General features: G+C 41.5%; 1 long non-coding RNA gene across 1 annotated transcript in view; it reads left to right on the forward strand.

Annotated features, from left to right (window-relative positions):
* The window catches only part of LOC123724376 (uncharacterized), a 71,995-nt gene that overhangs the window by 25,545 nt on the left and 30,958 nt on the right, over nucleotides 1-15,492 (forward strand). Inside the window, exon 2 of the long non-coding RNA XR_006756888.1 lies at nucleotides 10,330-10,401. This is a non-coding gene — a long non-coding RNA (uncharacterized LOC123724376). The remainder of the gene's footprint in view (nucleotides 1-10,329; nucleotides 10,402-15,492) is intronic.

Consider the following 15,492-nt stretch of genomic DNA (forward strand, 5'->3'; position numbering starts at 1 on the left):
ACACCCCCTATTTTATTGCCCTTAGGGCTGTTGTCTATGAAGCAGGAATATCCTGGGGGTATTGTGTTGGGGCAGACGCATTATAAATAAGACCCAGAACAACACATGCGGCCCCAGAACACTAAACAAGATTTTAAAAATAAACATGGATTTTGTGATCAGTGGTAAAACATTGATGACCGTAACAACGGAAGCAGGACCGCAGCTGAAACACAGAGAAAGGTCAGAGTATAAAGCAACAATATACGATGTGCCAAAAAAGCGGTTTCTAAATGTGTATAGAACCCAAATACAGACCAGACTTTAGGAGTGGACTACGGGCTTGAAGACTGGCAGGTTTTTCGCAAGGTGGTGTGTCCCGAACTGAGAGTTATCACAAAGGGGTATAGCGTGTTCACGGGCTACGAGACCCGTTGGGAAGGTACCCCTGACTCCTCAGGAAGAGTATTTCAAAGGGTGAAAATACAAAGAAAGAATGGACTTCCATGTGGATGCGTGGAGTTATATATCAGGAACGAGGAAACCCGCAACCAAAACATTCGTGATGGGGGCCTGACTGGGGATTTTAGGTTGCGCATGGTTATTCCTTTTAACCTCTTGGCGTTCCCCTAGGATAGGGGGCGCTAAAGCGATTTTTGAAAAAAATTTGTGCCCATTTTAAACGGCCTCCTACTCAAACTCAGAAGCTAGGATATGCATATAATTAATACTTGTGGATAGAAAACACCCTAACGTTTCTAAAACTGTTTGAATGGTGTCTGTGAGTATAACAGAACTCATATGGCAGTCAAAACCCCGAGACAGATCGAAACAGGAAGTGGAATATGGAAATACTCTTGATCTACAACCCTATTCATAAACGTGTACAAATCTCTGGGGCTGCGGATATTGGTATAAAGACCAGCGGTAATTTAGCCTACATGTTGGGGCTGGGTCCCAATAAATGGACGTATGTGAAAGATAAAATATTCCCAGCCCCTGCGGATATACATGCAGGGTTTTAAAACATATTTGTGTATACCCACATCATATCCTATCAAAGGGTAGGAGACAGTTGTGTGCCCCTCCTTAGAACAGTTCATATTGAGGGAAAGGGTGGTGATGTAGTCACTGTTAACCTGTTTGGGATAGGGGGCAGTATTTTCACGGCCGGATAAAAAATGTACCCGATTTAATCTGGTTACTACTCCTGCCCAGAAACTAGAATATGCATATAATTAGTAGATTTGGTTAGAAAACACTCCAAAGTTTCTAAAACTGTTTGAATGGTGTCTGTGAGTATAGCAGAACTCGTATGGCAGGCCAAAACCTGAGAAGATTCTATTCAGGAAGTGCCCTGTCTGACAATTTGTTCTCCTTCTAGGGCATCTCTATCAAAAATACATTATCTCTGCTGTAACCCATAGGCTCTCAGAAGGTGCCAGAGTGGAATGAGAGCTCTCCAGTCTCTGTGCAAAAAACAGCAGGAGTTTTTGTGAGTGGTCCTGCTGAGAACAATGACACTGGAGCACGCGTGCATGAGACGACTCCATTTTTTTCTTTCAGTGTTTGAACGAATACAACGTCGCCCGGTTGGAATATTATCGCTATTTTACGAGAAAAATAGCATAACAATTTATTTTAAACAGCGTTTGACATGCTTCTAAGTACGGTGATGGAATATTTAGAATTTTTTTGTCACGAAATGCGCCGGCGCGTCACTCTTCGGATAGTGACTTGAACGCACAAACAAAACGGAGCTATTTGGATATAACTATGGATTATTTGGAACCAAAACAACATTTGTTGTTGAAGTAGCAGTCCTGGGAGTGCATTCTGACGAAGAACAGCGAAGGTAATCCAATATTTCTTATAGTAAATCTGAGTTTGGTGAGGGCCAAACTTGGTGGGTGTCAAATTAGCTAGCCATGATGGCCGGGCTATGTACTCAGAATATTGCAAAATGTGCTTTCACCGAAAAGCTATTTTAAAATCGGACACCTCGATTGCACAAAGGAGTTCTGTATCTATAATTCTTAAAATAATTGTTATGTTTTTTGTGAACGTTTATCGTGAGTAATTTAGTAAATTCCCCGGAAGTTTGCGGGGGGTATGCTAGTTCTGAACATCACATGCTAATGTAAAAAGCTGGTTTTTGATATAAATATGAACTTGATTGAACAAAACATGCATGTATTGTATAACATAATGTCCTAGGTGTGTCATCTGATGAAGATCATCAAAGGTTAGTGCTGCATTTAGCTGTCTTCTGGGTTTTTGTGACATTATATGCTAGCTTGAAAAATGGGTGTCTGATTATTTCTGGCTGGGTACTCTGCTGACATAATCTAATGTTTTGCTTTCGTTGTAAAGCCTTTTTGAAATCGGACAGAGTGGTTAGATTAACGAGAGTCTTGTCTTTAAAATGCTGTAAAATAGTCATATGTTTGAAAAATTGAAGTTTTCGGATTTTAGAGGAGTTTGTATTTCGCGCCACGCCCATCATTCGATATTGGAGCAGGTGTTCCGCTAGCGGAACGTCTAGATGTAAGAGGTTTAATCTGGTTACTACTCCTGCCCAGTAACTAGAATATGCATATCATTGTTTGATTTGGATAGAAAACACCCTAAAGTTTCTAGAACTGTTTGAATGGTGTCTGTGAGTATAACAGAACTCATATGGCAGTCAAAACCCTGAGACAAATCCTGACAGGAAACAGAAATCTGATGTGTGGATATCACTTCAAACATTTGCCATTGAAACACACAGGGGCTTGCGATTCATTTAGCACTTCCTATGGCTTCCATTAGATGTCCCCAGTCTTTACAAAGTGGTTTGAGCCTCCTACTATCAAAAGTGACTGAAAGAGAGGATGTTTACCTTGGTCACAGGGGATGGGCCATTACCATTGTGACGTCGGCGCCCATGGGTACTCTCCCTTTTCGAAACGTTTTGAAAGACAATGCAACTGTCCCAATGGAATATTATTGAAGCCCTGGTTGAAAAAGCCCCTAAAGATTTATGTTATACAACGTTTGACATGTTTGAACGAACTTAAATATATTTTTTTTGCTCATTCCTGACGACAAGTCAGACGCACACGGTACATTTCCACTAGCCTTCGGAGCGCGCCAACACTATTGGGACATAAATTATTAACTTTTTTGAACAAAACTACATTTGTTATGGACCTGGGATTCCTAGAAGTGCCTTCTGATAAAGATAATCAAAGGTATGGGATTATTTACAATAGTATTTTTGATGGTTGATCGTTCCAAGATGGCTCCAACATTTTATAGCCTAGACTTTTTTTCTGGGCATACCATGTCGTTTATTGCAAAGTGTGATTTCCCAGTAAAGTTATTTTTAAATCTGGCAAAGAGATGGCATTCAAGACATGTTAATCTATAAGTCTTTGAATGACAATATTACATTTTAACAATGTTTTCGAATAGTAATTTTGTAAATTGTAGCGCTGATCATCGGAAGCATTTGAGGGAAAAGTTTTTTCTGAACGTCATGCACCGATGTAAAATGTTGTTTTTATATATAAATATGAACTTTATCTAACAAAAAATGCATGTGTTGTGTAACATGATGTCCTAGGAGTGTCATCTGATGAAGGTTGTCAAAGGTTAGTGCTGCATTTAGCTGTGTTTTGGGTATTTGTGATGCATGCTAGTTGCTTTGAAAATGGCTGTGTGATTATTTCTGGCTGGGTACTCTGCTGACATAATCTAATGTTTTGCTTTTGCTGTAAAGCCTTTTTGAAATCGGACAACGTGGTTCGATTTAGGAGAGGTGTATCTATAAAACGGTGTAAAATAGTCATATGTTTGAGAAATTGAAGTTATAGCATTTATGAGGTTTTGCATTTAGCGCGACGCGATTCCACTGGCTGTTGATTAGGGTGGGACGCAAGCGTCCCACTGGCCCAGACAGGTTAAATGCATGCTCTTCAACCGATCGCTGCACGCACCTGCCTACCCGTCCAGCATCACTACTCTGGAAGGTTCTGACTTAGAATACGTGGACAACTACAAATACCTAGGTGTAACGGTCGTCGTACGTAGTGGACCAAGGCGCAGCGGGTTGAGTGCTCATAGTGACTTTATTTGAACACGTAACAAACAAAACAAGAAAACAATCGAACGAACAGGATTGCAGGCTAACACACAGCTATGCAACAACAACTTCCCACAAAGGGACAGGTGAAAACAGGCTACCTGAGTATAACTCTCAATCAGCAACAACGATGTACAGCTGTTCCTGATTGAGAGCCATACCAGGCCAACAAAGAAATACACAACATAGACGGAGCATAGAAATACGAAATAAAGAACATAACCCTGAAATACTCTAACCAAACACATCTCTACATAAACACATATACTAACAAACCCCGAACCACATAAAACAAATACCCCCCCCCTGCCACGTCCTGACCAAACTACAATAACAAATAACCCCTTTACTGGTCAGAACGTGACACTAGGTGTCTGGTTAGACTGTAAACTCTCCTTCCAGACTCACATTAAGCATCTCCAATCCAAAATTAAATCTAGAATCGACTTCCTATTTCACAACAAAGCATCCTTCACTCATGCTGCCAAACATACCCTCGTAAAACTGACCATCCTACCTATCCTCGACTTTGGCGATGTCATTTACAAAATAGCCTCCAACACTCTACTCAACAAATTGGATGCAGTCTATCACAGTGCCATCCGTTTTGTCACCAAAGCCCAATATACTACCCACCATTGCGACCTGTGCGCTCTCGTTGGCTGGCCCTCGCATCATACTCATCGCCAAATCCACTGGCTCCAGGTCATCTACAAGTCTCTGCTAGGTAAAGCCCCACCTTATCTCAGCTCACTGGTCACTATAGCAGCACCCACCCGTAGCAGGTGCTCCAGCAGGTATATATCACTAGTCACCCCCAAAGCCAATTCCTCCTTTGGCCGCCTTTCCTTCCAGTTCTCTGCTGCCAATGACTGGAACGAACTGAAAAATCACTGAAGCTGGAGACTCATATCTCCCTCACTAGCTTTAAGCACCAGCTGTCAGAGCAGCTCACAGATCACTGCACCTGTACATAGCCCATCTGTAAATAGCCCATTCAATCTACCTCATCCCCATACTGTATTTATTTATTTATCTTGCTCCTTTGCGCCCCAGTATCTCTACTTGCACATTCATCTTCTGCACATCAATCACTCCAGTGTTTAATTGGTATATTGTAGTTACTTCGCCACCATGGCCTATATATTGCCTTGTATATAGACTTTTTCTACTGTATTATTGACTGTATGTTTGTTTATTCCATGTGTAACTCTGTGTTGTTGTATGTGTGGAACTGCTTTGCTTTATTCTTGGCCAGGTCGCAGTTGTAAATGAGAACTTGTCCTCAACTAGCCTACCTGATTAAATAAAGGTGAAATACATTAATAAAAAATAAATTTTAAAAATCCCAGCTCTTAATGACGGGAAAGCACTGGGGAATCACGCATCCCCTCTTGATGATGGGCAGATGGGTAATAGAGAGCTATAATTAGCTGGTGAACCCTTAACAGGTATGGTAGGACAGTATCTGTCACACTGCGAAGTCAAACACGGGACCCTTTCCTTGTCACCCTCAAACTTGTCCGAGGGGGAGGCAAATGGGAAAGATGTCAGATGTCACAGGGAGGTTCCACAGGCACATCAAATTCACCTCCCTCAGGATGGAAATCCTTGATTGGCATGGACATTCTCAACAGGAGATAAGGTCTCTCCTTAATCCCCATCCCACGGTTAATTATCAGACAGATTTAAGACGGATTTAATTGAGAATGTCGCATTACATTTTTTTGAATGTCTTTTCTAAGTTATTGTTGAAAATTAATTATAGATAGGATATGAGTATTGTTTGCCTCTGCTCAAACCCAGTACCTTCCACCTCCAAATATCCAGCAGATTTTAAATACGTTGTCGATGCTCAGATGTTGTATCATTGGATTCCACCAAGATCAGCAATTCAACAGTTTGGAAGACTCTGAGAATAGAGAGGGGGGTTTGGGATAAAGCCAGGGGTGCCCCCAAACTGCGATTGAGAGGATAGGGATTTATTGTGGTTATCTTCAAGCCCATTTGGGAATCTGCTTACCCCTTAATAAATAGCACGTGCTTGGCTGGCCTGCCTATCACTACACCATTCAGCTGTACGATTTAGAATCAACCCACACAAGCTACTTTCAGGCTTTCACACTTGTTATGTGATATAATAGCAGTGTGATCATCACTTTCTGCTTGAGAGACCGTGCCTCCTATGAAACAAGGTATACCATGAGTTTCAGCATGTTTAAAGGATAAAGTGGGAGATTATGTCACAAAATTGGTCATCTTGGCATGACACACAAACACAGTCTTTCGTGAATGTCTATAATTTGTAATATGTTTACTTGACGTTGATGAGAACGCCTGTCTGAAAGTTGTGCCGGGAGCACAATCAGTAAATCTCTTGTATACAAATTGAAAACACCTAAAAGAATCAGCCTTCCAGGAAAGCAAATTAGAGAGCATAACCCTGTGTGAAAATGGCTTCCAAAATATTCATTAAAACTCCTGCTTTCACAAACGAGGGGAGCCGCTGGTCTTGGTTTGGCCACGCCCCAGTTAGATGTAAAAGGACCATGACCCCACCTCAGAGTGTGTGTTGTTTATATGTGTGTGCATGCGCATGTTTGCGTGTGAGCGTCAGCAATCTAACGAAAGGGCAAAAACTATTTGAGTTTGTCCCTTATATTCACTCAATGAATGTAATTCCATGACTAAGCAATTTGTTGTATTTGTTTCACTTTTCGTGGACATTTTGGCCAGTTTATAGTGTGTGATTATGGCAGCAGACAGTCACTACTCAGCTACAGTGCTGTCCTCGCACTGGTACTCCACTGAATCCTAAAAATCCAACAGCTATCTGAATACATCTCTGCCTAAACTACAGTATCTTGATATTACTATGTCACAATAATTTTATTAGAGAGAAAAAAACAAGTAGGGTGTGAGGCAAAACATGGCACATGTGAGCATTGTACTGTGGCAAGGTCTGTTAGATGTTCGCCTCTATACCGTAGGGCCACATTTGAGTGCCCACTGCAGCTCTTCCTCTCTCCCACTACAGTAGCAAATCCTAGATTTGTCTTGTTCCTCTAGTGTTTGTTTTGTGTGTTAATGTTAGGTGGTCCTCAATGGGCCTTTTGACCCCGTGTTGATGTCAAAGTACAGCCAGCTGCCATCTCCTCCCTTTGAGACCCCATTGTTTTGAACATATTCATCCCTGTTTCGCTTTTAGTCCACTCTGTTCTCCAACTCGTCCTTGGTGCAGGGTCAGGAGAAACGACCTCCGCGTGACTGAATTGTCTTGGCACAAGTCGGTGGTTGTGGCCCTTTATTTCCTATATGCATGGCGGTTCACACGCAAATGTCCTCTGGAGTTAGAGCTAGCCCACCCAATGGACCAACCAAGGACTGCCATTGACCTCCCCTCACACCCTGTAGCACCATAGCGAGTGTTTTATGGGTGGGAGTCGGTACAGGTCAGTACAGGGGAAGAAATTCCTGTAAACGTTCACTTCCGTTCAGGTCAGACAAGAGAAGCGGGGTGAACAGGGAGTATCGTCATGCGAATTGGGAATGTCCTGCTCATGGGAAAGACTGACTGTGAAGAAGACGGGAGGCTGAGAACTTTCTCCCCCTGCAAGAGTGCAGAGCCTGGCACACGTGGGCCTCATTCACGTCAAAGTCGTCATATCACCTATTTACACAGAAGCTGTCACATTATGTTTTTGACTAACAGGAGACTGTATTTAATTCCGTGACGTAGGCACTAATCCCTTCTAGATAATCACACCCTCTGTATCTTTTTGTTTACAACTGATTTAATAGGAGGTGACAGTCGTATCCGTGGCCTACTGGATGCTGAGATTAAAGATCGTGGATCTTTACCCTGTCAAAGGGTAGAGTAACCTGGGCTCTCATTCTCTCTTTTTTCAGTTGCTTTACAGGGCAAATTGTCTCAACTCAGCCCTTTTGAAATTCACTTAGATTAATTAAACTGGTGCCTTGTAGGAGGCAGCTATAATTGTTTGGTTCAGGTATCCATCTGTGAAAGTAAATGAAATACTAGCGGCATGATTCAATCGTCAGAGATGATACAGTTTCCGTAAGAGAAACCACCTGTGACATCACAAACTCAAAAGGTTTGGTGGTTTGATCACCAGAGGAAGAGGGAAAATAACACACCATTTTCTACAAACAAAAGCGTGTCCAGCGCTTCGATATACGATTACCTAGAGAGAATAACCTTTTGAAACCGCAAAGTCTGCTCAATAGACAGATCTGCATTTCCCAATTCTCCCCCTTGACAAATAACGCAATAAGGCTGTCCAATGTCACTATTTTATTTTCCTTTGACTCTTTATCTAATGTGCTCTAAAGGGCAAGCCTCAACCGGAGGAGGAATGGAGTGCGTTGTAGCGAGGCCGACTCGGCAGTGACTATCAGAGCTTGCTGTGCCAGCGCTGAGGCATCAACCTCCTCTACAATGCCAGCCCAGCAGGGTAAAGGCCGACACAGTACCACAGTGCCACAGCAACCGTCATGAAGGGAAAGAACACAAAACCCTCCCTAACTACACCAGACATACATTACCCCCATCCTCCTACCTACCTTCCACTCCCCTCTTTTCCCAATTTCTCACGCTTCCTTGTACATGGGTAGAGGGTCACAATTGATGGAGACATGGCAATAGAGGAGAGGGAGAATCCTTTCCGTTTGTAATGTAAATAGAGATGATGTAAACCAGCAGCTGTTTTGCCCCTGCTCGGCATCAAACCAATGTTCTAAAAAGGTAAGTGCAGTTGATAAGGCTTGAAAAGAAAGTAGCTTGACCATGGAGAACAAGAAGTGCCCCAGTTTTCTGCTTTCAAGAAAGATTTAACAGAGTAAGCTTCAGATTGACTTCAGACTACAGTACCCATAAAGGGGTGGAGTATACTTTTTGCAGCAGTCTGTTTTGGTGTATTTCATTGGGTTTGAACCAAAGGTCACAAATGAGAACACACAGATAGCAAAATGTAATACTGTATGTTTGTCAAGATAGACATCCAATGTCGTGGTGCCATTTAGACATCAGACAAATTTGCCATTGCAAGTCAAAAGCACAGTATTTTGGACTATTGCCAAACGGTGCCCTAAACCCAATAAAGAATTATTGGCCAGTGTCAAGTTAGACTGCTTCGGTCAGTCCCTCGCTGACGTTCTGACTTTCCCAGGGAAAGAAAGCAGACAGTGTTTTGGACTTGCGCGCCACCTTTCCCAATTATGTAATTGGCCAGTGGATGCCGCAGGTCCCAACACGCTTCTCTCCCAGGCCATGACAATCTTCTGCACAGATAAATCAAAACAGCACAACACAGCCTCCCAGGACCAGGCCCACCCTGGTCTGGTGAATGGGCTTCCCATAGTGCACCTCTCCTCTGCACCTGACACAGCCCTGTCATGGCTCCAGGCTACCACCCAGCATCTCCCCCTAACCAGACATCCAGGGATCAACTAGTATTCATTTTGTTTAAAATACTTTTGACTGTTTGATTAAGCCTGCCAGGAGCGCTAGATTTCTGGGTTTGCAATTATGGGACTATTCCATTGGATGTTGAATAGTCAGGGAAGTTGAAGTGCAGCTAAAGTATTTTAAAGAAAACATATACGAGTTGAACCCTGGTCTGCCCCTAACTTAAACTGTCCCTTTGCAACTCAGTAAAAACACACCTCTTGCTTCACTCAATTCATGCTTTCTTTGGTATAGCTGATTCAAAATAAATCCCTGTTGCTTCAGTGAAACGAATCCTTGTGCATGTTCATCCAAATGAAAGAGATGTACAATAACATTGCTTTAACTACCCCTTTGTTGTAAATTCACCCCAGAGCACCCCTATAGTCTCACACACAAAAGCCTCTCCCCACCACCATTTTACCCCCACCCAGAATGAGACTTCTTTCGGCTCACGGCTGTATAAAAAATAAAACCAACAGGCTCATTCTCCCACTCAAAATCTGCCTTGTACCCTCCACTCTCATGGAAAATGGGCTTCCAAACCTGGAGGCTAGTCTCCTCCTGAATAATTGACTTTTCATAAGCATCTCATTTCAGTTCCTGCATAAACATGTTAAACTTTTGTGTGATCCCTTTAATTCTGATTACCTCAAACAAAGAGTAATATTAGAATGACCTCAGGTGTGGGGATGTCTTTAATGCCTCAATGGTTTATCTTATAATATGATATTTTTGTTATTATTTTTCTTGACAGTGTAACGGCTGTCACGTCGGACTTGGACTGGCTGATAGGTGGAATCAAGTGCAGGAGACAGAGGTGCTGGAGGTGAGTGTCTTTTAATAATCCTTACTCACACACACGCCGAAAAGCACAGGGCGCTATACAAAGTTCCAGTACTTGTTAACTGCGCCCGTACAGCACAAAATATAATTCCTAAGGCAAGGAGCGCAGCCCGGTAAATCCTACGAAAAAAACTGTCGATCACACAACGTGGACAATAAACAATCCCGCACAAAATCCCAACTGAAAACACACATTAAATAAGTCCCCACTAATGACATACACAAAACAGGTGCGGAACAGACAGACAAAACTAAACGACATAGAAACAACGATCGGTGGCAGCTAATAGGCCCGGCGACGACGACCGCCGAGCGCCGCCCGACCGAGGAGGGGCGCCACTTTCGTTGGATCCTGTGACAACGGCTGTCGGGAGAGAGAGTAGACCAAGGCGCAGTGGAGTTAGTGTTCATCATGATTGTATTTAATTAATGTCAGAACACTATACAAAATAACCAACAGCAAAACAGTCCTGTTCGGAAATGATCTAAACAGAAACAATTACCCACAAAACCCCAACGGAAAAACAGGCATTTATGTGTGACTCCCAATCAGCAACAACACTCTACAGCTGTGCCTGATTGGAAGCCACACGGCCAAAATCAACGAAGCAAACCAACATAGAAAAATGCTCATAGAACGCCCACCCAATGTAACACCCTGGCCTAACCAAAATAAAGAACAAAAAACCCCTCTCTATGGCCAGGGCGTTACAGACAGGTTACATGCGAAAAAGAAAGTTAGAAGTTATTTAATCTAAAGGGATTTTGAACTGTGTTCTATTCACAGCAGTTTTCATCAAATTGCCCCCAAGAAAAAAGAAAGAAAGAAAAAACTTGGCACGTTGAAGTGGATATTTTGACTTCTTAATAGAGCATACAGTAAATATGGCAGCACTTCCCACTTACACTTCTAACGTTTTTCAAATAACCAGTGGTGTAAAGTACTTAAGTAAAAATACTTTAAAGTACTACTTAAGTAGTTATTTTTGGAGTATCTGCACTTCATTTTAATATTTATGTTTTTGATAACTTTTACTTCATTACACTCCCTGACACCCAAAAGTAGTCATTACATGTTGAGGGCTTAGCAGGACAGGGAAATGGTCCAATTCATGCATTTATCAAGAGAACACGTGGTCATCCCTACTGCCTCTGATCTGGCAGACTAACTAAACACAAATGCATCGTTTGAAAATGTCTGAGTGTTGGAGTGTACGCCTGGCTATCCGTACATTTAAAAAACAAGAACATGGTGCCATCTGCTTTGCTTAATAGAAGGAATTTGAAATGATTCATACTTCTACTTTTGGTACTTAAGTATATTTAAGCAATTACATTTACTTTTGATACTTAAGTATATTTAGAAGCAAATACTTTTACTCAAGTAGTATTTTACTGGGTGACTTTGACTTTTACTTGAGTAATTTTCTATTAAGGTATCTATATTTTTACTCAAGTATGTCAATTTGGGTACTTTTTTTCACCACTGCAAATAACTCAGCAAAATGGCCAGAAACTTGTTGATGGCTTACTTACTGTTTATTAGTAGATGTACCTTGAAACTAACAGCAAGCATGTACTGAAATATGATACATCATGGTACGATATCATTAGATAAGCTGACATAGATAAGGATTCATAGTTTATATTACTGAATCTGAAAGAGGAAACCAGTGCTCATAAAATACACTCAATGCTTCTTTGATGTTCCAAAGGTGAAATTTTGCATTTTCTTGATTGGGCAGATACAATTTGGGACACAAGTTATGTTGAAACACCCTCATAAAAGCCGATAGCTTGCATTTGTGCATGTCACAAATGCAGCTTCTGATGTGTATTTCTGATTCTCAAACAAAGCTTTGACCAAAGTTTTATTATAGAATGAGGAACTTTAAAAAAGTTTTCTGGGGAAAATATACTAAAGTTGTGGAGAGAAATTGTATTCTACATTGCCCTACTTGGAATGATATGAAACAGCAATCACTATTATTGCCCAAGTACCCAGAACTCACCAATTCCTGCTGTAACAGATCCCAGAAATTTTATTTTAAACCCACCAGAAATGCTAAGACCTCTGGATATGATTCTGGAAGTTGTAATTCCAGAGCATTCTGAAACATGGAAAGCCGGTGTTGAATATGCAACAAAATCCCTTACTTACTACATAGTAAAAAATGCATATTTCTATCTAATATGAGTATCCCATGTATTGATGTTTCTTATTATAGGATCTGATGTTATGACAAAATTATCAAGTTTGTGATGTTTTTACTTTACCCAGTGCGATACTGTGACTATTCTCTCACCACTGGTAATTTTGTCTCATCTCTGCAGTTACTTAGTAGCCATATTATGAGATGCTGTGAAGTTCAGAGCGTCAGGACCTGACTGGGAATCGGTCAGATCACTTATCTGGATGTCTCTGTCTGCTCTTTTTATAAACTTTATATACGTCCTTTCCTTTCATAGAACTTTTGTCAGTTTACGAAAGGATTACAGAATACATATCCGTGTGTGTGTGTGTGTGTGTGGTGTGTGTGTGTGTGTGTGTGTGTGTGTGTATGTGTGTGTGTGTATGATTAGACAGTTCTTTGAGCGTTTTTGTTCTTGATACCTGCAGTACAAGCCCTCCCAATCCCCAAGCCTCTGCAAAAGCCACTTTGGAAAGCCACAAACTGTCAGGGATCCATTAAAACAACTCTGGACATGTAAATTAAGTAGTTTAGAGGAAAGGCCAACATATTGTTTCTCTTTTGGGATTAAATAAGTGCAAAATTTACCGGAAGTCATGCATTTTACAGCTCGTGGAAAGGATACAGGGGTTGAAGATACAGCACATTACAATTTGCTGATATAGGCTGTTGATGCAGATCACTAACCACTCTCTTCATTGCAACGTGTCTTTAGACTTTGTTCAAACCTGTTGTTTAAAATTTAAATCTAAATACAGCTACATCTTCTACGAGATGTGTATTTCCATACAAAAAGAAAAGTATGCCAGTAAAAGGTACAGTAATGGGGTCATGTGTCTTGTAATGTTTAACCTGATTTGTCCTGTCACAGACGTAAGGATGTGTCCTGGCCTTCATAAATGTATGGTTGATACTTGATGACTAAGTATCCCCTTTACCTAATTCATATGACCCTCAGGATCCAAGGACAGACTACTGTAAGAGGTCATAGACCCCCATTCCCACAGAAACTTGCTGTTGCCAGTAAGGCTTTTATAAGGCTTTTGTGTACAGCTGGATCACAGAGTTTCTAAACCCAGATGCGTAACATCGCAAAACTTCCGGGAATACTTGTGAAACAGACCAAACAGACCAGGCCGGGGTTTGGGAAGTTAGTGAGTGAAGTGAAAAAAATCTGCCTTAGTTTAAAATGTTCTTGAAATCTAAAAGGACAACCTAGATTCGAGACAGTCCTCGTACATGACATTACTCCAACCTTGTGAAAGTGACATTTTGACATTCATTTTCATCACAAACAACTTTATATTGAAGGAGTGCCTTTGTGCTGACGGATTGCACATGCGCAGTTCGGCGCGAGACGACCGTTACACCTGATGACGTGTTTCTACGCATGAGCTTAGCAAGCCAACGGTTGCCATGACATCGCCTACAAGTATGATCGGGGATTTCTATTGAAGATGCAGTTTCTGCCTATCTTCATACTGTACTGTCTTTGGTTGGATTCTGCTGTCTCAACTCTGACCTTTGACACAGTGCATCTTTGGTTTAGGATTGTATTGAGGCAACACAATTGTATTGGTTAATGAATTTAGGATCATCCGATGGCCTTATATGACATACTGTATGTGCACCTGTACTAGTCTGGAGGTTGGAGGAAGGGAGGGGGTGGGGGTTAGTGGAGGATGAAGTCAATGCACAAAGGTATTATCTCAATTCCTGAGCTGTTTCAGTTGAACAAGGCTGTTCAATTAGTGTGTAAACAACTTTATGAGACCTGAATGAGGGTCTTTTGAGGGTCTGGATGATAAAACTCATTTCACTTAACTGCTTGTTATTTTATGACGCATTGCTCATAGGACATGTGTGGACACCGCGAACCTACCTATACTTAAACATAGATGGTGGACCTTTTATAATGTCTTATGTAGCTGTTATAAAGGCTTTAAGGATGTATACATAAAAGGGTTTACTTTACAGTAAAACACAACCAACTTTTGCAGCACCAGCCATAGTGTTATTTCTGTATGGGATCAGAGGTGGTTTGCCTCTGTGTCCCAATATTAAACCTAGGGGAGTAAAACCTGTTTCGTCTGATGTAAGTTCAACCCTCCAAGTCGGTCTCCGTCTCTCGTTCCCATGCTTGGCTGGTGCGGTAACGCAAACCCAAAGGGAACCACTGTAAAAACATCTCCAGTTACCACCATCTCTGTGGCTTTGTTCCTGTACAGATTTTAACGATTGAAGCGTTTGAAGTTGTGAATGAAAAATGACAATACACTAGGCCTGACCTGAGAAAAGGCCAGTGAGAGCATTTATTAGCAATTACAAACCGCACAAGGATAATAAAACACAGGGAAACGGAGCAAATGCCCCAACGGAGCTATATAATACAGAGAAGTAGGCTGATTCGCTAATTTCCGCTTTTTATGCAACTTATACTGACATGGCCATTGTGTGTGCATGCGTGTGTCTGCTGTCTCTGTCTGTGTGTGTCTGAAATAGAAAAAGGATTCAAATTAATGCCTGGAATATCCTCTCCTAATAATATTAGATACAACCTGGTATTTGTGAAGTATTTGAAAGTATTTTCTTTGTCCAGAAAAGAACAGACGTGACATCCCAAAGAGCGTAGAAGTCTGTTTACTAAAATGACAACCTCTGGCTTGTGGTGATAAAGCCCAAAGCCTCTTGATTTGGGCTCAATGAATGCATCATTTAAAAATACACAAATACAATGGCTCAGCTGACATTCTGCATTCTATTAACTGGGCTAATGGGTAATAGACTACCTGCATTAACATATGGTGATGTTCTACATGAAATGAAAGCAAAGGATTTTTATGCTCTGGCACTGGCCGCAGTGCTACAGTAGCTTTGTAGTG

The sequence above is a fragment of the Salmo salar genome, chromosome 10 (genome assembly GCF_965601325.2).
Source record: "Salmo salar chromosome 10, fSalSal1, whole genome shotgun sequence".
NCBI classification, from domain to species: domain Eukaryota; kingdom Metazoa; phylum Chordata; class Actinopteri; order Salmoniformes; family Salmonidae; genus Salmo; species Salmo salar.